The 23217-nt window shown below is 42.6% G+C and overlaps 2 long non-coding RNA genes across 5 annotated transcripts in view; one reads left to right on the top strand and one right to left on the bottom strand.

Annotated features, from left to right (window-relative positions):
- The window catches only part of LOC140148802 (uncharacterized), a 32909-nt gene that overhangs the window by 6358 nt on the left and 3334 nt on the right, over positions 1–23217 (top strand). The gene's annotated exons all lie outside the window — the stretch shown is intronic.
- Positions 846–23217, bottom strand: part of LOC140148801 (uncharacterized) — a 34385-nt gene continuing 12013 nt past the window's right edge. For 3 of the 4 annotated variants that reach the window (XR_011858522.1, XR_011858524.1, XR_011858525.1), the window contains exon 9: positions 20864–22391. This is a non-coding gene — a long non-coding RNA (uncharacterized lncRNA). Of the gene's footprint in view, positions 1775–20863; positions 22392–23217 lie in introns of those variants that run through there. The other variant, XR_011858523.1, reaches the window with a different exon arrangement.

Raw genomic sequence — 23217 nt, 5'->3', positions numbered from 1 at the left:
CAACCTGTCATCAGAGCGGCATGAAATATGAAACCAGCATCACTCTTGCTCCTCTCATAAGACAGTATCTGATAAACTGAATATAACTGGGCCATGGCGATTTGCCGCAGTACCTAAAGTTTGTTCCGCTTATAACTTGCACTCCTGTAAATTCACATAATCATGCACCAGTCACACATTAGACGAAACTTAACTAAGGTGAAGGTTGCGCTCAACAACATGCACGCCATTATATATCAGTGCACAATGTTACGAGTCTAGTTTTTTCGCCCATTATAAGCTGAACAAACTTTAGCAGACCCGCTTGTTCATTCACCTATTTGGCCTGATTATATTTACAAATAATTTTATTTAATAGTTTAATTCATATTATTTACAGAATCGATCGCAACATTGATTGATTAAACAAACTTGGAATGAAATCTAACATATAAGCTGCGATCTATTCCATGTGAGCTACAGGAGGCATTTTTGAAAATTGAGTTACTATTAATTTTTATGTCATACAAACATTACCTTATCCAGGCATGAGACTGCACTTTCCTAAAAAAAACTGAAAAAACTGAAAATGCGCGTGAAATTTGGCAAAAAGTACTAAAAACAGGCTGAAATTAAATAAAGTTGCGGAAATTTTGACTATAAAAAAACTGAATTCAGTTTTTAAACTGAAAATTCTCATGCCTGCTTATCATATACCATACTGAAAACACCAAAGATCTAGCATATTGGTTCTAACATTCTGAAGTTTTGTGATATGCGTTTTCTTATGTCTTTTATTTGTTTTTCTCTATATTTATGCCTTTATCTCAATTTCAAAGTTGCTGCCTTTGGCCCCCATGGACTGAGAACAATTGGAAAATAAATTTATATTCATGAAAACTATAGCAGAAATAAATCTGTCAATGGACTTGACTGATATTTAGTGAGCTGAATGGATAAAACCATCTCATCAAGAAGTGTACACCTTGAGGAAGCAGATGTGTGGAGCAAGAAGCAGGGATGCTGTGGTGGAACTGTCTGTTTAAGGTGGACTGTTAAAAATTAATGTACATATATCAATATGAAAATGTTCAAGTAATTTGGCATCCGATGCAATAGTTGAATCAGCATTCGGTAGAAATTTCTGGTTCAATTCTGGCTTTTTGGATTGCATCCGGCTGGACGATTATCTTAAATCACTCGGATTATGTACCAATCACATCATCATGTGGACAAATTCTAGTTTAAATCTGAGATGTTTTGCAGCATTCAAACTTTGCAAGCACACGAGTTTATGGTTTTGTAAAGTTCATGTTCCAGTCTCGGATGATTAATCACATTCACTGCATGATGATCATGAAAAATACATTCCAGAAATTGGATAAGTGCTTTTGTATTGCACCTTGAACATCTTGTTTTGATGGTATATGCATGTTATAAATCCATTTAAAGTTGAATAAAGCATACCTATTAGATGCTGTATGTCCATAGTTTACAATTAATGCATGATCATGAGGTGATCACTGCACATTCCCGCCCAGGCCCGATTTTGTATTGATCTGAGAAGGATAAGTTTGGGGAGGGGATGAGTGGTGGAAATGTGTTTGAAAGTGAGAGTTTCCTTCAGTGATGCCATGTCATGATATTGATCCAATGTATTAAGCAGTACTCTCAGCATTCAGTGCTCTTCCCACCATGCATCCGCCTATGTAAGTTGTTCAATATCTCTCACTCTTGGTACATCAGTTCCGCTCTGATACCACTCCTTAATCAGACCCCAGATCAGCCCACAATCCTAATAAATCATGTGAAGAAAAATGGAAGAAAAATCTGTGACTCCGACAAAGTAAATTAGACAAGAGCTGATTGGCCTCACCATCAGTTTGGCTACAATGCTAGCTACCAGATTATAGGTTCTGCCATATCTTACATTCACTAGGAGGCATTTTTAATTGTAAAATCTGACCGTTGGAAAATCTGTGAAATATCTATGTTGGATATTTCACAGATTGTATAACCGATCACAGATATTTGTCTCCTAGCTCCTAGTGATGATGGTCTAATGAGAAGCAAAAGCATATATAACCATGCCCCATAGAATAATACTTCCGATGTGGTAATTTGAAGCATTTCAATATGACTTTTTCAAAGATTAACATAACAAGTGATTGAAACAGTTTTTCCTGTAGTAGGTTGGGACAGGTGTCACAGGCCTTGATATTGCCCACCTTTTGGTCAACCTTGTTTAAAAAGAATCACCCTCAAACAAGTGTCGGCCAACCTCAATCAACAATTGTCAAATGTACTGTCAAAGGACTACAGGTTAAGCAGCATCAAGTCGAGATAGAGAGTGCCGAAGATGACGGCCACATCGATAATGAAAGAGGCATAGAACAGTGACGAGTTGGAGGAATTGACAAGGTTTGAATGAACAAGGTAACAAAATGAATGGGTTGTACAAAGTATATGTCTAGAAGTATTGGCTCAAGTAGACATAAGTAAAAGATAGATTTTAGATGCTAAGTGTATAAATGTATATGTGAACAAAACAAACATGCCATAAACTAGCATGCAACCAAGATTGACTATTATGTTAAGTTCACCTAGAATCTACTGTAGTACTATCATTCTCAAACCATGAAGTAACACCCACAACAGACTGCAGTGTTTATTCATCTATTTTGTCTGACATCAATGCTGACATATTGGGAAATGTCTCAATCAATATTCATGAATATCAAAGGTATAAGACAGAAAATACAATAAAGGGACCAGGGAGAGGTTTTTTTTAAAGAGTGTTCCCCGAACAATGCAAACTATTTTAAAGTGTTGAGATACATGAATTCTTTCAATGAAAAGCGAAGAAATGATAACTTTTTGTCATAACCTTTTAATATGACACTTTTTAATGTCTGAAAATGTCTGCAATGCATAGAAAACCAAAAACATTTTTTTAATAAATTGTAAAAGATAATTGGGATAAGTAGTAAGGTGTATGTAGCAAATGACTACAACTAATCACCATGTTCATAACTTCCCATTATTTTTGACCAATTTAGATTGGCATTCAAAAAATGACTTGCAATGTTGACATTGCAAGGACAGAAACTACAGGGTGAATAAAGAAAAGTGCAATGGGCTATTCCAGATGTATTCCACACCCCCCCCCATGGAAGACATTAAAAAAAAAAACAATTCCAGCTGGAATTGAGATGTGTCTAGAATTCCAGCAGTCATCTTTAGCAAAGATTCCGGCTGGAGGGTATGGAAGACATTGAGATTAGGTGAAATTCCGGCTGCTAAAATAAATGAAGAGTGCATGGGGATTGTGAAAGGCCATGATGTGCCTATGGAAGACATTCACATTTTTTAACATTCCGTCTGGAAAATGGTCAAAAATGCTCCAATTGCAGCAGAATCTTCACTTATGATCACCATCTCGATTAAACCTATGAAAGACATTTACTTGAATTCTGGCTGGAAACAAAAAATGTTCTAATTCCAGCTGGAACCCTATGGAAGACATTTACATTTACGTGAATTCTGGCTGGCCATATTAGACATATTACCACAATTCCGGCAGTGTCTTCCATGGGTTTTTCCTGACATGTGAATTCGCTGTCAATTTAGCCCCAAATTCGGAAGTGTCTTCCAGGGAAGTCGGAATACATCTGGAATAGCCCAATAGAGCAAAGAATCGATATGTATGTAAGAACCAAGTTGAACTTTCCCATTATTGAAAGTTCCTATAAATGCCACATTCAATTGTCACCTTCTGTGAGAAAATGAAGTGAAACGCAACTACCATTTAAGTCCTTTTGCTGCGATACCCAATTTCATTGTCCACGAGGTACCATGTATTTTGAATGAGAGCACACAATGCACGATAAAGGCACCCGCTCTGAAACCGACTTTAACTTAAAAGGGCATTTTATGATCCACAGCCTCGACCCCCCCCCCACTTTTCTCAATAAAAGTTGAGATTTTTATACCACTGGAAACCTCTGGCTACATGATGTTTATGTACCAAAACTTTCTTGCAAATTGATTCGTTTAGCAAAAATATTGTCAAAATTGTCTATGGAGCAGTGTAATACACATAATTATGCATAACTCGCATACGCAAAATCGGAATCAACTGAAATTTTGTGATTAAGCTTTTTTAGTGGATATTTACTGAAAAATGTCATTTTGTGATCATTACCGAAACTTGGCTTGCTGAAAATGACTTGGTCGTAATTGGCGAGTGTAAACCCCCTGGTTATGAGTTTTTGAATTCCCCAAGAGGGGGTGGCCGAGATGGAGGCGGGATTGGCGTTTTGTACAAAAAGACACTCAATCTGATCATTTCTCACACAGGTTTCAACTCTGTGAATTTTGAACATTACGCTGTCACATTGAAAAACTCAATCCAGTTCATTGTTATATATCATCCTCCACCATCCAAAGTTAACGGTCTTAAAACATCTGAATTTTTGGATGACATTGAAATGTTTCTTGATGAACTGTGTGTTGTCCCAGAATCGCTTGTGCTTATCGGTGATTTAAACGTACATATGGATAGGCCTGACAAGTGGGACACAAAGAGGTTTAATGATAGCTTATTGACCACTGGGTTTCGTCAATTTATTGACAAACCCACCCACAAGTCGAATCATATCCTTGATTTACTTATTACAAGGAAACTGATGATCTTATTCAAGTACACGACGTCCATCCTGAGTTTTACTCTGATCACCACATAATTACTTGCATTGTTAAGTGTGCCAAACCACTTCCGTTGAAGATTGTTACAAGTTCTCGTCCTTATGGTAAACTGGACCCTGATTTGTTCAATCAACTACTTATAGATCGCTTGGTTGATTTCCCCTACAAATCTGATGACCCCAATGTCTTGGCTGAGGCTTATGAGACTATAACCTCATCTGTCCTCGATGAAGTGTGTCCAGTCGTTACTAAAGAGCGTACATTTTTTGTACCATTCGGCCGCATTTACCTTGGTACAATTAATGAGAATGTCCATATCCAGAGACGCGAGCGCAGAAGGCTTGAACGAAAATGGTGGAAAAGTCGGAAGGAAGAAGATTATGAAGCTTTTCAGACCCAGAAAGAACTTGTTAATAAATCAATCGTCACAGCTAAAACTGAGTACTTTTCGGATACATTTTCTAACGCTAACGCAAAGGATATGTATGCAACAATCAATGGACTTCTGAATAAATCAACATAAGCTCTTCCTGCTTTGGAATCCAAATCTGAAAAAGAACTGGCGGATGACTTTCTATCATTTTTTATATCTAAGGTTGAGAAAATCAGAGCTAATGTTGATTTTGTTGATCAGGGAAACATCACTGATCCTAATCAAGTTATTTGTACAAGTATGCATGGCTTTGAATCTCTAGAAACAGGTGATGTTGAGAAGATTGTTATGAAGTTCCCCAGTAAGACCTGCTCCTTGGACACACTGCCCACCTGGCTAGTCAAGGACAATCTGGCTATTTTACTACCTATAATAACCAAGGTTGTTAACAGTTCACGGTTTTCTGGAACATTCCCTGACACTCTTAAGCAATCTATAATAACACCTGTTCCGGAGCTCATGATACAGTTTTTTAAGGCGACTCCGGAGACTCAGTACACCGGTCGATCTTACCGTTTCCGATGTTGATTAAGATACTTCTTGCATCGATCCCGAAAAGAAGAAAAAACCAATAGTCATTTTGTCCCACATAAATGAATAAATAACAAAAACCCCGATCCCCGGTGGACTCACCCAAAAGGTGACGTCACACCATATGATCGCCCTTATCCTCCTTGGTCTCCGACTGACACAGGCGTGCCTATCGATTGTTCATAGCACTGTGTATCAATTTCTCGACCAAGGCGCGATGTACGGTTGTAGTTTCACACCTTAGGTAAAACCAAACCGGTATTGTTCGACTGAGGATAGTTTTGACGGCATTTTCAGACAAAAAAGTGAAAAAAAAAAAAACGATCCAAAACTTAGCTACATATCGTGCCTCCGTTTGTATACGGGACACACGAGCAATTCAAAATGGCCGCTCGTTGACGCCATTCATTTTGTTCCCACGTAAACAACCATTGCAGCCTGTAAGTTACAATAGATGTTTGTACATACACATTGTATTTCATGTACGGTAGGTTATTGTTGCTATGTTAGGGTGATTACTCTATCGTTATGTCTTCATTACCGTCCAATAAAGACGAGTTAATCAGATATTCATACGGTGGGGATTGGTAGGGACCCGTCTGACATTTTAGTAATAAAGTTAGCAAGTCCTTACTTTACCACTAACGTTAGCGACCAGCCTCCGTGCTCAGGTTTGCTTACTGGGCTTGAGTCGCGTGTTGGGGGGTAGTGCCCCCTCCCTTTTCTCCTCGCTTCGCCTCGGCCCTGTCGGGCTTGCCCTTCCCTGGTGACGGAGCGGGACCCACACCGCTCTGTTTCACCCACAGGAGTGCTCACGATCTTCTAGATGTCTTTCTTTTGCTTAGGACTCTCCGAGTTCCAGCTTGACGATTTGGATAGGCTCCGTCATCGCCATAAGACGAAGAAGAAATCTACCAAGGGCACTGGTAAGGTCGTCACGGTGGATTCTGCTGTGACAGCCCCTATGGGTCATGGCAGGTCTGCTTAAGGGGCTCCGGTCCCCGGACAAGCAGGCGGTTCCTTCGGGACTGCTAAGCGCGTCCAAAGGCTCAGCAGCCAGCGAAAGCACTGACTATACGTCGGAGCAAAGTAGCAGGCAGCAGAGCGGTAACCACCAGCGAAAACCCTAGCGGGTTTTGCAGCAGGAGGATACCAGTCGACACGGTAGATTCTGCTGTGACAGCCCCTATGGGTCATGGCAGGTCTGCTTAAGGGGCTCCGGTCCCCGGACAAGCAGGCGGTTCCTTCGGGACTGCTAAGGCGTCCAAAGGCTCAGCAGCCAGCGAAAGCACTGACTATACGTCGGAGCAAAGTAGCAGGCAGCAGAGCGGTAACCACCAGCGAAAACCCTAGCGGGTTTGTAGCAGGAGGATACCAGTCCTCTAGCGAAAATCCTCACGGGTTTTTAGCAGGAGGACACCCGTCTGTTGCAGGCATATCTACAGGCTCAAACAGCCACAGTAGTAGCCAGCGACGGGCAGCATGCAAGGGTACCCCGGGCTTGCCTGGGTTGAACCCTATAGCATGCATGGGTTCAGCAGAGAGCGATACCGCGGCTAACGCTGTGGGTGTAGTCTTAGCAGAACCAACTGGGGTTGTCACACGGCAGCGTTCCATGGCGGGACCGCCGAGTGATACCCTGGGCCCTAGAATTGCTGCTGGCTGTCCACAGGGACTGGCTGGCGATTATTCAGGGGTTGGGCTCGCAGTCTCTCACGGGACAGCGACCCAGGTGCATTCGGTGGCAGCTACAAAGGCGAGCTACGGCTTGACTTCAGTGGTAGCCGCTATGCACCCGCCCATAGCTGCCGTGAGTGGTCCGCCACACACAGCGACCTTGGGCGAAGCTCTAGAGGGTACAGTAAGTAGCTTGAACAGCCTAGCTGATCAACAACCCACTTATGTCCTCGAGAGCCAGCGGAGCGTGGGTGATCCATTACCGTCAATGGGTCAATTACCCTCTCTTGATCGATCACTGTCAAATCAACAGGGCATAGCTCCATTGATTGACGCTGCCTATTCAGGTGGCGAGGTGATTGATCGGGGTATGCTGCGCTCAGCTACCCGTGGTACTAGGCAAGCTCCCTCTAGCCAAGGGACAGCCGGTATAGCGGGTACCCATACACGGCTTGATCCTTGCGGGGAACGCAGTGAGGCATGGGTACAGTGGTACACAGCCGGAGCCCTCACGGGCACCTCACGCTAGTACCGGCGCCGGTACCACGCCAGCACACAGCTTGATCCCCAAACAGGGAACGCAGTGTGGCGAGGGTACAGCGGTCCACAGTTGGGAACCCTCACGGGTACCACGCTGATACCGCACCGGTACCGCAGCACCGCCTTAGTCGCCACAGTCTCTGTGGCAACAAGGGGGGGGGAGGCGGAGCTGGTACTGCAGTACCATGGGGTTACCCTGGTGGCGGATCCTTTCAGGGTCAGCTGCCGGCTGGGTATGCCCCGTGGTACCCGCCGCAGGGTGTTTCTTCCACGGCCTAGCACCGTGGCAAGTGTCGCCTAGCGATGGCCACGCAGTACCAACATCAGCTGTTGACCAGGCCAGCCGGCATGGAGCTAACCCAGATCTTGATCAGGGTAGGCCCGTGCTGCTAAGCGCTAGGGACGACGGCTGCGAGAGCATCGCGGACCCAGTGGTGCCATGGCGGATACCTCAGGGTCTTGCGGGAGTACTCCCTCTTCTGCTGGCAGGTAGTCGGCGAGCCACACAGTGGTTATGCCTTCTTACCGCTTTCAGATGCCCGTCCTCAGTTACCGTCATCATCGGAGCATGATACGGATACTGTGGGCGAGGGAAAGGAGTCGGAAGCTGAGTCCGGTAGTGACATCACTACAGTCTCCTTCCCCCGCTGCCCCGCGAGGGGAGCAACAGCACTGATCTTCCTCCGGACACCCCTAAGGGGAGTCCATGGAGGAGGACCAGGGATCCTTTCAGTAGGATGCTCAGCTGCTGCTTCCTCACTGGGGACGCCTGCACTCTCATACCCGGCAAACCTCACGGGTAGATATCGTAGGGCTGTCGAGCTCAGTAGAGCTATGACGCCGCGGGCTTGCACGCTTCCTCTGCGTGTAACGCGGGAGGACCACGGGACCTACCTGAGGGGATCCGAGAGGGACCCAGATGTCGTCAAGCGTATCACGCTCAGACAACATCTGAGCTCTTCCGCGAGGTGAGCCTATTAGCGGTGCTAACAGCTAGCCTCAACGAGAGCTCCATGGGCCTAGCCCATAGGGTGTCCACTCAGCGCCGGGGAGGGGCCTGCCACTCCAATCGCTCAACGCGATGGAAAGGCAGGGTCCTTTTCTCTTTGGATGCTTCTGCGCCACGGTGGAGGACCGTGCAAATAAGCTACCAACGGGAGCACTCTGAAGAGGTCGGAAACTGCCCTTACCATGGGTAGGAGCTCCGACTTCAGCAGGCCGTGCACCACCAACAGTACCCGAGCCCACTACCTCTGCAGCACCCATTTCTGGGAGGCGCAAGGGTAGCACAGGATCAGCTGGCAAGCCCGAAGAAGAGCAAGCGCTCTTCCAAGGGAAGCTAGGCAGAGCATTCCTGGGGGCTCAGCGGTTTTCCACAGGGGATCTCCCAGTGGGCGACCGCTTATGGCTTTCACCCAGAGGTGGGAAACCATCTCTCTGAGCGCCTGGGTATGGTCAGTGGTGAGTGGGGGTTACAGACTGGCAACCCAGTCTCCCCACATTCGTCTGCACATTTCAGAGGTCCACAGTAGTACCGTCAGACGGCCCCCAGCGTCGGGCACTACTGACAGGGATCACACAGCTTCTCACGAAGGCGGGCGATTGTCCCGGTCTACCCCCGTTCTACGGGTGATCTTGGAGCCATTGGCTCAAAGGAAGCCCGGCGACGGGAGCCCCATCCGGAACCGCAGGCTGTTGAACACGTTCTTCAGGCCCAAAAGGTTCAGAATGGGGACTCTCGCCTCGGTGCTAGCCTGCCCCATCAGGGGCATGGGAACAGCATCGCTAGATCTCTCGGACACCTATCTGCATATGCCAATCGCCTCTCAAGATCGGAGGCATCTGCGCTTCTAGGTACAGGATCAAAATTACCAGTTTTGATACCGGCCATCCGGCCTGTCCATCTCTCCCAGGGTGTTTAACACTCTTGGTCAGAGCGGTGGCAGCGTACCTGAAGCACAGGGGTGTCAACATCAGTTGCTACCTGGACGTTTGGCTCATATACGGACGCACTCCACTGAAGACTACGGGTCTCATGGGGTTGATAGTCCGTAGGGTGCGGGACCCTGGATTTTTTGATCCGCTCAAAAAATTCCAGCGTGGTCCCGACGCAGACACCACTATTTGTAGGGGCCCGGATCACCCTCACGGAGGGGTTCGCGGTGCTCTCACCCGAGCGGGTGGCGAACATGGTGCGGTGTGCCTGACTCTTGGCGAGTCTCGGGCAAAACCGCTGTGGCATGGATGAAGGTGGTAGGCCTAATGGCCAGTATGGTAGACCTCGTACTGTACTGCCGTTTCTCGTTAGGCTTACCCAACTACACCTTCTAGCCTGCTTGCAGGCCCAGTAAATCACCAATATCCCTCGCGGTTCCGTTGTCGGAGATCGCGCGAGAGAACTCTGGTGGTGGACCCATCAGCCCAATTTGACCCAGGGTGTCAGGTTTCCTGCACCCCGGTATGTCACGTAGTGACAACCATAGCGCAAAAGCGGGGCTGGGGGTCCACATCCACGGAGACTCCGTCTCGGGCCTATGGGGGCCATAGAGACAGAGTTTCACATCAACCTCCCTCGCTTACGAGGAGGTGATCGTGGAATCACATACCGTTGTCCTGACGGATAGCACAACCGTGGTAGCCTACCCCAACAGACAAGGGGACTCCGGGCGACCACGATTGAGCCTGCATGCACGACACCTGATAGGGTGGTGCAAGTTCAGGCAGATTACGATGAGAGCGATACACATCGCGGGCGTCACCAGCATCCTCGCGCACAATCTGTCACGAGGAAGGGTGTCGGGACCAGCAGAATGGTCCCTTGCTCCGCGGAGGTCGCTCAGGCGATCTTCAAGGGATGTACCACCCCTCGAAAGATCTGTTCGCATCTCATCATAATCATCCACTGCCGGTGTACTGCTCAAGGGTCGCGGACCCCCAAGCATTCGCCGTGGGCGCTCTGTCCATAGACTGGGGAGGGATGACAGCTTATGCAGTCCCTCCGATCTCACTACTCATGAGGGTGGTGGCCAAGATCGGGTGGGAAGACTGCATTGTCATTCTGCTAGCGGCAAGGCCGCTGGCACTCCCCAGGTACCAGATCTACTCCGGATGCCCGGAGCGGAGGTACCCAGTCTATCACTAGAGCACCTGCAGTTAGCTGCATGGCCCTTACCAGGGAACACACAGCGGAGGGATACTTTTCATCTGAAGCTGTTTTTCTCATCGCCGGGGCTAGCGGAAGTCTACCCTCCGTCACGTATAGCCAGAGTCTGGCTCCATACTACGCTTGGTGCAATGAGACAAATAGCTCTCCCGCTAGAGCCTCTGTGCTGCTAGTTCCGGAGTTTCTGACAGAAAAGTTCCAAGCAAGACTTCAGCGGGCCACTGGGGCCAGCTATAAGTCAGCTGTCCTCTCCATTCACCGAGGTTTCGAGGCGGTCGACTATCATAGCCGATGGTTACCTTATTAGTCTACGCCTCGACGGTATGTTCAAAGAGTAACAAAAAAAAAGGAAAGTGATCCTCCTAAGGGATCCCAACACAGTCTTAGATTACCTTAAGGGTCACCCTTTTGACCTTCCGTCAAAAGCGACGCTTAAATACGTAGCTCTCAAGATGGCTTTCCGGTTTGGCGTTGGCTTCGGGACGGCGGTGCTGAGTTGCACACGGTCTCGAGGTTAGCTTCCGTGTTCACAAACACTGGAGCGACACTGTTGCGGCGCTCTGTTCTCGTGACTACGAGCGGGCGCGGTGCATACCGACATTCGTCCCTCTCCAATCCCCAGGGTTGGGCAAGGTTCGGCTGAAGCCAAAGATAGGCTGGGGTGTCCGATAAGGCGCTGCAGCACTATTTCTTCCGAACACAAGCCTTGCGAGGGACTCACGACCGCATTCATCACCCTTACAGAGCCTTTCGGTCCAGCCGCTGTCGCAATGGCTGGTCCAGGTGTTGGTGGGGTCCGGGGGATCGCGAAGGTTTCGCGTCCCCCGACCCACTCGACACGAGCTATCTCATCATCTTGGGTATACCGTTCGGTTGTCCCTTGAGGAGATCTAGCAGGCGGTGTCCCGGAAGCCACCTTCGCCCTTCTCTACGATACTTCCGTTTACGTTAGTAATCAGAGGCGGGCGGGAGGTTTACCGGGACATTGTTGGCGATCATAATACGGTGGTGTACGGGTACCAGGTTTTCAGACTATACAGAATACTCAGCATGGTAAGAACCAGTGTCGCTATTCTTAACCACCAAACTTATTAAGTAAGGAGGTTTATGTCTGTGATCGCGTGGTCTTTTTGTTTCCCGACCGTTGGGGAAAATATTTTCTGACCTCGCGAAAACCATCGTTACCGCCCGATCCCTGATCAGATGCTGACCAATCTTGTACCTCCATCCGTCGGTTACTTGCTAGATCGATCTTTCAGATGTTGATGCAAGAAGTATCTTAATCAACATCGGAAGCGGTAAGATCGACCGGTGTACTGAGTCTAGTCCCAAACAAAAATGTTTGGTAGACTCATAACCGTGCGATCTTACCTTTCGATGTTGATTATCCCGGACCCGCCACCCCCTACAAGTTTGGTCCGAGTAGGGGATCCCAAGTCGGATAAGGCGATCATATGGTGTGACGTCACCTTTTGGGTGAGTCCACCGGGGATCGGGGGTTTTGTTATTTATTCATTTATGTGGGACAAAATGACTATTGGTTTTTTCCGCATCTCGGGATCGATGCAAGAAGTATCTTAATCAACATCGGAAAGGTAAGATCGCACCGGTTATGAGTCTACCAAACATTTTTGTTTGGGACTATTTCTAACTATAATGTCATACAAGATACCAGCATATAATATACATGCTGTGAAGTTATTTAGAACTGCTTTGTTTAAAACAAATAATATCACAAAGCATGACAACAAGTAATTTTAAAGATGATGATAATATGTTTTGGATATGCCAAATTACTTGTTGGAGATATTTTGGAAAATTCAGTTAATTTTCCCACATGTTTATATGTTATAAAGTGTTGAAGAGTTTCTTTTAATATAAAGATGATAGTTTTTAAGGAAACATCATTTACTCCGGATTTGGGACCCGGCGGAGCACTGATTGAATCTGAGAGCAATGTGTATGGGCACCGGTGAGGGTAATGCACGATCATAGCTGATCTCGTTCCATGTCCTCTCGCATGCTCTTGCATGTCGTTGTCTGGCTCTTTTGGTGATCCCCGCTCCGATTAGGTGTAAGTGATCGATCCTTACTGAATCAGAAAGATTCAGTTGCGTGTGATTTGATCAGTTTTGAAAAACAATCACCGCACACTTTCCCGTCCGGGCCCGACTATGTACGATCCGGGACGGATTGGTGTGGGTAGGGGTGTGTGTAGCGGAAATGGATTCAGAAGAGAGATGGCGCCCTTCAGTTATATGGGGTCACGTGATATATCAGAGTATATAAACCGGTACGCCGATTATTCTTGGCTCTTCCGTGCCCTGCGACCGTCGAGGCAGGTTGGTCAAGACATACCTCTCTCTCTGCATCAATAACCACTACTACCGCTCCCAGCCGATCACTTGGATCAGCCCAGAACCCTAATAAATGATGAGAACAATGACATAATATCCGACTCCTTCATCTGACTCATTAGTGTGACTAGTATTCATAAGACTGTGCGGATTGGCCGCACGCCCACGTCATCACCAAGTTGCCTTAGACGCTCGCTACCAGAAAGTTTCCGCCACATTGGTGCCAGCTGTGGGAAGGATTTGTCACGATGAACTCGGAAACTTCGATATTCCGGCGCGCAGTGGCCGGTTCCGCCACATTGGTGCCAGTGGTGAGATACTAATCCGCCACATTACACAGAGTGGGCTGACATTCAGTCCCAGACCTGTAAAAGGTATACAGTACTTGCATTGGCCCAATTTAGACCTATAACAGGGCGTTTCAAGAAATTCCTGATTCCACCAGAAAACATGAACCAAACTCTTTCCCGATTGGTCAGTAAATAGAGAGGACCTTCCTTTATCAAGGGATGAAGTTTTTTTCAAGAAAAAATTAATGAGATGAGAACTACAACACATTGAAGTGACACCGTTCTGTGCATCAGGTGTTGAAACGCAATTATCTCCGAATTGGGATTGATTCAGACAAGCAAACTTGCATACTCATAAAATTGAACTATTTTTGAAGACAACATGATTGTGTAGGATGTTAAGAAATTAAAGAATGTTTAAGCCTTCCAAAACCAATCTCAAATTATGCACTTCTGACCACCATGTCCATTTTAGATATGCTACCCATCATGGCTTCCATGCACACACAGTATATTGCTCAATGTAGTAAAGATAACCTTTTGAGTTGGAGCAAATTTTTCAAAATTGGCAGTGATTAATTAATTAGAGAATAAAGGTATTGGTTTTAGCCCCTGGAGTGCATCTATCGTCTCATATAACACAGGCGACATCATTATTTTAAGTAAAACAGCGAGGTGAAGCTGAGTTGTTTTAAGCAAAAAATAATGATGGCGGCTAAAAACAATACCTTTATTCTCATTCTTAAACACTTCAATTCAAAGAGAAATATCATAAGTATATTACAAATTTTAATCAAATTAAATCCTACATTTTATAAGGAACTACCTAGGGCTTAAAATCTACCAGTCCTGTTGTTGCTATGCACCTCCCGATTGGTTCAAATAGCGAGCACGCGTATCGCGTTGATGCGTACACGCTGACCTGTGTGATTGCCCCGTCATATCACACGGGTAAGAACCAATGAGATTGCAGGAACGTTCTCAAGCGTTAAGAATGCAATCTAATGTTCCAATTGATGAAGTACTAGGCCCTATGGCCTACAGAACTTATCATATTTAATATCTTCATTATGTGAAGGGGTGTGAACTTATTTTTTTACACGCCTCTATTATAATGATACCCACACAGTGATCTGTCTGTACACAGATTCTCTATGCATACCCAGGGACTACTGGAAATGGATTATTGATTGCTATTGTCAAGCTATTGTTATCAGATTACATTTTACGACCTTCGATTACATGCGAGATGCGCCAAGGGCATGATGTTTGATTCCTTATTATTTACTCATGTTGCCCTACAAAATACCAGACACACATCAGATTATTCAAATATTTTCTAAAGTTATGTCAAATAGATTGCTTGCACGAAAGGTCATTCATTCAAATCATCCTCCAGACACGCTCCATAAGATATGCTAATGCATGGAGTACAAAGATTTACTTTGATCAATACCAGTTTACAGGTGATTGGCATTGTACTCCATGCATGTGCATGTGGAGCGTGTCTGGAGGATGATTTGAACTTATGATCTTCCGTGCAAGCACCCTATTGTGTAAAATGTCTATCCTTTGCAGAACATAGTTTCTGTGTAGCATTGAGAATCATTTACATAGGATTTTGGAAACAAAATGTGATAATTTTGTGGAGATACAGAATGCTAGAACGAACAAATTTACATTTTTCTGGAATGTGTACACCGTACGCTTTCTGTTCCTATTTCGATACTGAAATAATTCTTAAAGGAAGTCAATCACAACATTATTCCTTATATGTTAGAAAAATAAGTATCAAGCACGAATCACATGGTTTTATTTAAAACAAACTCATAAAAACATCCGTTTCTCAACACACGATATTCAAAATTCCCGGCGCCAAGTGCAATGACGTCCCAGTAATACAATGAAGGCTGACAACAATTGAACACAAATAACCATTACGTCATTGCACTTAGACATGCAAACCTGCAAAAAGCTCGATATACTGAAGGCATATGCCATAGCAAATCATCAAAGTTATTTGTTGGGCCCACTATCGAGTGGCACCGAGTAATGGAACCGAACCTAGACTGTGGGTCAATCTATTTTCTGACTAACAAGTTTTCTGGCTACTGGGCTGTATCCGTTTCCCAGAAGAGCTGCTACTCAGAATGCCCACTATTCAGAATTAATGGGCTGTTTTAGGCTAGTGGGCTGTTTTAATCATTTGAAAGAACTGAGTTAGCCCCAACCCAAAACCTAATCCTGAGAGTGTGTGATTCTGCAAAGGGCCCGTTAATCAGAAGGCCTGTTAACCAGAAGGCCTGCTACTCAGAAAATATATTCTGTGTAGCTGGCCTTCTAATTAACAGGTTTTCTGATTAGTGGGTCTTCTGGTTAGCGGGTCATTTTAAATGGAAACAAGCCCACTATTCAGAATTCTGAATAGTGGACCTTCTGGGTGACTGGTTTTTTGAATAGTGTGCCTTCTGAGTAACAGGTCTTCTAAGTGACGGTTGCCCCCGATTTGAAAATGCAGACCTAAAAAAGTATGGCTAAGTGCCATTTCTAAACTCTAAGCAAGTATTGGCATTATCTTATTCCCTAAGCAAGTCAAGTATCAATTTTCTGGACTCTAAAACAGTTGAGACACACCCCTTAATTTTAAAACTCACAAGGCCAGAATGTTTTTCTCATAGGACCATTAAAAGGGCATTTCGTGATCCACAGCCTAATCCCTCACCTTTCTCAAAAAACTGGAGACCTCTGGCTACATAATGTTTATGTACAAAATATTTCTTGCAGATTAATTCGTTTAGCAAAGATATCGTGAAATAATCATGCATAACTCGCGAACGCAAAATCGGAATCAACTGAAATGTTGGGAATAGGTTTTTTGTGTGGATATCTAATGAAAAATGACATAAATAGAGGATGATAGGATCACGAAATACTCCTTTAATGCAGTTATGATATATTGAGCAAAAATATCCTTTCAACAAATTTGCTCACTTTGAACTTGAAACGATGAACTTTTGTCATGAATGATACCCACTGAATGATGATCAGTGGACCCAGACATATATAATGTAAAACTTCATGCAAGGAGGTTGTGAATTTGCTTCATACACTTAAATGTTATTAATTGTTTGTTACTTTGATACTTTTTATTTTGCTGGCTACTAACATGTATGCTATGTTACTGTTCAAAATTGTTGGAAACTCCAGAAGTTTGAGTGGAGGATGATTGCTGTTTGAAACAATTCAGATAAGTTTACTGTTATTTATTTTACTTTATTTACAGTCAATGTGTATTTATTTACTAATTCGTTATTGATTCAAGAAATTCCATCAATACATTATGTACCAGTCTCCCTGGAGCACCCCCCTGTCTAAAATGATGGGCAGATGGGTTCAATATTTATATTATAATCTTTTTTTTAAACTTATAGTTCTATTACATTCTGAGAACCAATCAGAGCAAATGATAGAAAAATGCTAGGAATGTATTGATTGTGTAATAATGCATGGGTTCGTACTCTGCATACTGCTCATTTTTTCTTGCAAGTTGATGCACTTATATTTGCTTGCATTTTTAACACTTTTAGTAATTGTTACTCCAGATATTGTACAACAAAATGCACTTGTACTTGCACTTGAAATGTTGATGCATACACCTAATGCGTGTGCTTTAGGCACATCAACATATCAGTATGGTATTATACAATTTGACTCCCAATAGTTAGTAAACATATTAACCTATAATGCCACTATTTACTGGAAACAAATCCTTTGAAATATCATGAAATTGGTGTAAATAAACAAAACACAAAATGCCAAACATCAGATTGGCTGGAATCCTACAGATATCAAAATTAAATTTAATGGATCATGTTTAAAGCCATTTCATACACTCTTATATCAAAGCTGCCAATCAGAAAAGCTGTTAGAAAAGTACGAAACATGCATTGATTGTGTATATTGTGCACTCCGCGTACTACGCGCAGTGTTTCTCGCGTTCACGTCGCGTAGGATTGATTCATTTTTCGGGCGGGTTGATGCATTTAGATTTGGTTCTGTTTTCCAACATTTTAGTGATAATTTGTTATATAAAACAAGTAAAAATCACGTGTTTTTTTCTTCTCGTGTATGAAATAGATTAATAAACTTGTATTACTTATTGCTCGAGAAATTAGACAAAATATTGCACTTGCGCTGATGTTGATGCGTCTAATGCACTCCCCCTTGGGCTCGTGCATTAGACGCATCAACATCAGCACGCTGCATTATTTTGTCTAATTTCTCCCAATAAGTAATATGCGTTCATTAACCTATAAACGATTTCCCACAGTGACACCCTCAATTTTTTTGAATGTCTACTTTTTGCATGATTGAAATGTCCAAAGGTGTACAAAATACCATGTGAAAGACGAAGCAACTTTTAATATAGGACCAGTACTGGATTCAAACAGTAATGTTTTTCTTTTTCACAACAGGTAAATGTAAAACATCCAGTCATGAATATCGCATCTGATCCAGCTGTAGATCCAGATCCACCAGATCCAGCAGTAGAAATTGCTATGCAAGACACATATCTAGCGGCTAATGGTTTTCAGCGCTATAACATTCCGGGAGATGGAAACTGTTTATTTCGTTCAATTAGTTACAGCCTTTATGGTACAGATTCTTATCATCAATATTTACGTTCCAATGCCGTTGATTTTATGCTTTCTCATTTTGATGACTTTTCCAATCACTTTAATGATTCCAATGATTCCAATGATTCTGATTCCGACGATTCCGATGACAACATTGCTTCAAATATTGAAAATTTAAGGATGCCTGGGCAATGGGCAGGACAAGAGTCTATTGTTGCATTGTCCAGGTTCCTTCAGGTGATCATCCAAGTCACGATTTATGATGGCAATGTTGTCACAACACACACCCATCCTGTTGATAGTCCCATCTCCCTTATTCACATTGTTTATTCACAGAGGGGAGGTGGGCACTATGATTCCGTTATTCCAACTGTAACTACAGCTTCATCACTAGCCGCACAATCATCTTCATCATCATCATCATCACCACCACATTCACTGCAACAGCAAAGCATTAATTCAACTCCATCTTCACCATCACCATCACCTTCATCACCTTCGCAATCATCACAACCAGATTTTATTTCTTCTTTTAACTTTCATAATTATACCGCCAGTTCTTCAGTTCCTGCAAAAAATACTTCGTCCAGCAAAGAATTCTGCTCAATTTGTTTCCGCTATTTTTCCAGTATTAGAGCTTCCAGAAATCATCAAATGAAATTTCATAGCAACCAGTCGTCCATATCATGTCAAATCAAATGTGCCGTACCATCATGTGAAACATTATTTTCGTCTGTAGAACTGTGCATGAATCATCTGAAACATTTTCATGATGCTAACATTATAATCACCGAGCATAATTTTACCAATGAAGACGATTTTTAGTTTTCAAGACAGAGGAAGAAAGAAAAGGTCACTGCTTATTTGTCAAACCAAGGGGTGTAGAAAAAAGATCAACATCAACAAAAAGTTCTCAATATATTTGTCATCGAGATGGTAAACCTAGAGTTCATCTAAAAAGAGGATCAACTTACAAGGGGTCACGGGCTAAAACAAGAAAGGGTCATGCAAAATCGATGGTTTATGTCCGCACGCGTTTTTATGTTACTGAATTACCTGATGGAAAAGTTTTTGTTCGTTATATTCATAATCATGCTCACAGCCTTAGTTTCAACCAATCAAAGTTTTTACCAATCCCTGACGACATTCGAAGAGAGATTTCTGTTAAGTTAGCCCTCAAAATTCCTGTTAACAATATTTTAGATACAATTCGTTCCTCTTTTAGTTCAAGAAATGATCGAGATACAATTGCAAAGCGTATTCGTCCACACCATTTAATTGACCGTAAAACAATTCTCAATATCCAACAAAGTATGAAAAACAGTAATTATCAAAATCATCAAGACAATGCCACTTCAGTATTTCTCAAAGTCCAAAGTTTACAAGCAGAGAATTACAACCCGGTTTTAGTTTACAAGCCACAAGGTGTTGTTGATGATTCTCTGTCATTTGCTCTTGATAAAGATGACTTTATTTTAGCTTTGATGACCAAAGAACAGGCCAATATTTTCACCAAATTCTCCAAAGTTATACTCTGTATAGATGCCACACATAAAACCAATGCGTACCGTTATAAACTTATCACACTATTGGTCCCTGACCAATTTAGACATGGCTATCCTGTCGCTTTTTGCATTTGTTCTAAAGAAACAACATCAGTTTTTAGATTACTTCTACAGTGTGTTAAAGATAAATGTCCAAGTGCCACTGTCAATATAATAATGACTGACGATGATTTAGCTGGTTTTACAGCTGCAAAACAAGTTTTTGGTGATAATGTATCTCGTTATTTATGTGTCTGGCATGTTCATCAATCTTGGCCGCAAACTGCATTCTATTCGTGATTCAACTGATAAAGTCAACATTTATACATATCTTTGTGCTATGATGGAAGCCCGAAGCGAGTCAGAATATAATCGTTATCATGATAAATTTATGTCAACTTATACAAATATGTACCCTGAATTTGTTTCATATTTCCAAGCAACTTATGAAGGACGACCAGAAGAGTGGTCTCTGTGTTTCCGTCGTCATGAACATGCCAATGTGAATACAAATATGTTTGTAGAAAGTTTGTATAATAACCTGAAATCTGTATATTTTGATAAGAAATTGAATCGCCGAGTTGACAGGCTAGTTGACACATTATTGCAAATTGAAAACCATATGTTTATCAATCATTTCAAACGAAATGCATATAATTCAGGCGATGTTAATTCACACAATGCTAATCGCCATACAAGTAGTTTAGAAATCAACAACACTTCCGTCTTACAGGTTAATGAAATGACATTCACAGTAACATCTAAAGATTCTACTTGTCAGTATGTTGTTAAGAAAGTCAATGAACAATGCAAAGAAGTGTACTGTTACTTGAGATGTAATGAATATCCATGTTTAAATTTGTGTTATCACTTGTATACTTGTACATGTATAGATTTTTCAAAAAATAACATTTGTAAACATGTTCATAAAGTTCATAGCATGAGTGTAAATAATCAAGCAACTGATGATGATGACGCAAACAACTTTAATAATTTTCCAAGTAATTCAACAGAGCAAGGATCAGATATAACTAATCACAGTCACCTTATATCTGATATCCGGTCAATCATTCAGGACATTTCAACACAGCTTGATAATCCAATAATTCAAAAACATCGTCTAGAAATAATCAAAAAATCAATACTTAATATTAAATATGCGAATGATGGTGCCATAAAAATTTCAAATGAGAAGGTGCAACCAATCACAAAAAAGATCATTTTGCACCTGGTGAAAAAACCCATTGCAACTTCGATTTAAAGGCGGTTTCGAAAACTCCAGGCAAACGGAAGAAACCACACCTCAAAGCCCCTACCGAACAACAGAAAAGGGCATTGTTAATTCAACTCCCTACTTCTTCATCCTGTCAACTGCCTGCATCATCATCATCTTCATCCTTTCAACCCCCTGCATCATCATCATCTTCAGCAGTTCAACTCCCTCCATCACAACAAGCATCATCTTCAGCAGTTCAACTCCCTCCATCACATTTAGCATCATCTTCATCTTCAGCATCTCAACTCCCTCCATCACAACAAGCATCATCGTCATCTTCAGCATCTCAACTCCCTCCATCACAACAAGTGCCAGGTCAAAGAATGTAAGTAACTATCCAATACAATGAGTAACAACTGTTCAATGTGTTAGCATCATGTTTGGAAACTAGACAAATAAATTATTTGCACTTACTAATTGGTTTGAGAATACATGTAGCTTATATTGTAAGTTTCATGCAATATATCCTACATGTAGTCACCCAAATTCTTAACAGTAGAACCTTTATCTGACAACCCAACCCTACTGAACAAAATGCAAAATGAATCTATAAGCAGATGCTACCTTATTTGAAGAGATGTTACATTTGATTCAAGAATAGACCACTTTACATTAATGTTTATCAACAAAGGCGAGGGATTGGTCTGTCGATATGCCAGAACGAACCGCTTCACTGTTCAATGGCTTTCTTGTACTATATGAAATGTGGAGGGAGCTTTAAAATACACACGCCCTGAGCAGACTACGATGCGCACGCATACTGCATGGCAAAGAACAATGGAAAGTACCATAATGCATGCGCATACTGCCGGGCAATGACGTCACATGTCAAGTGGTCTATATCAGGCACCTCTACTTAAACACCCATTTGTGTAACTGGCAAATGATGATGCGAAGAACATACTGTAAAGATTTGTCAATAAGCATATGTGCTATTTAAGTCACCCATAAAACTCCATATTAAATGGTAAAAATAGCCAGTGGGGTTTCTTTCACTTTACCTTGTCATCTCAGCTTACAATGGACAGAAGTTCTTCCTGTTAGTTATTACTATTATTACTTCAGTGTTTGGGGCAAAGAACACCAAAATTAAAATTTGACAGGAATCATACATCATACATTATATGGCTTTAAGGAGATTAAGGTAACCCTAATGTCAGACATTCCTACTTATAATCACTTTTGTCAGTCTGTCCAAGGACCACTTGGCTGTATGTTACATCAAATCACTCTTCTTGTGGTTTTCTATTGCAAAATCTGAAAAAATGAAGTAAATTGAACACTCTCAATACTATTGCACTTCTACTCATATAATACAGGTTTATGTGCTTTGATACACACTATACTTTGATCTGCTCATAATCGGCGGACCTTATAAGATCGCAGATTAATATCAATTTATTTTATATCGAGAATTGTTTATTGAAGACCTATAATTTGTCTTTCTTTAACACGCAAAATATAGACAATACAGGTGAACTATATCACTCTTAATGTGGGTATACTTTTCAGCATAGTGGTAAAAGCCTAACAATACCCGCTGATTATGGCCTGATCTAACAATACCCACTGATTACGGCCTGATCAAAGTATAATACATAAATTTTAGACAGTTCATTAATTGATTATTAAGCCTATATAACAGATAAGTAGATCCTTGTCATTTGATTGGTTGATTGCAGGTCACATGTCATTCAATAAATAAACTATTTTGCGGCCTACACAATGTATGTCACTTCCGTGGAATTTGGTAATATGCGCCATGCAATTTTGTTTATATGCACCAATCACAGCACCATGCATTTTTGTTATATTCCTGAAATTCTATTGCATGGCTGGTTCGATTCCATGTTTTTTCAGTCTCTATTCCCATTTATATATATTTCCACCTGGGAACCAAGGGAGAACAGTGCCAGTGCATTGATTGGTCACCCCAGGTTAAATAAGAAATAAATAAATAAATAAATAATTCTTAAATACTTGAGAACTGTTCCTGTAATCTTATGATATGACATGATATAACACAGTTCAGTGTGTGTACATCGAAGCAATATGTGTACTCGCTATTTGAACCAATCTGAGG

This window comes from Amphiura filiformis, chromosome 3 (assembly GCF_039555335.1).
Source record: "Amphiura filiformis chromosome 3, Afil_fr2py, whole genome shotgun sequence".
Taxonomy (NCBI): domain Eukaryota; kingdom Metazoa; phylum Echinodermata; class Ophiuroidea; order Amphilepidida; family Amphiuridae; genus Amphiura; species Amphiura filiformis.
The sequence above is the reverse complement of the archived record's forward strand: the minus strand, read 5'-3'. Positions and strand labels throughout refer to the sequence as shown.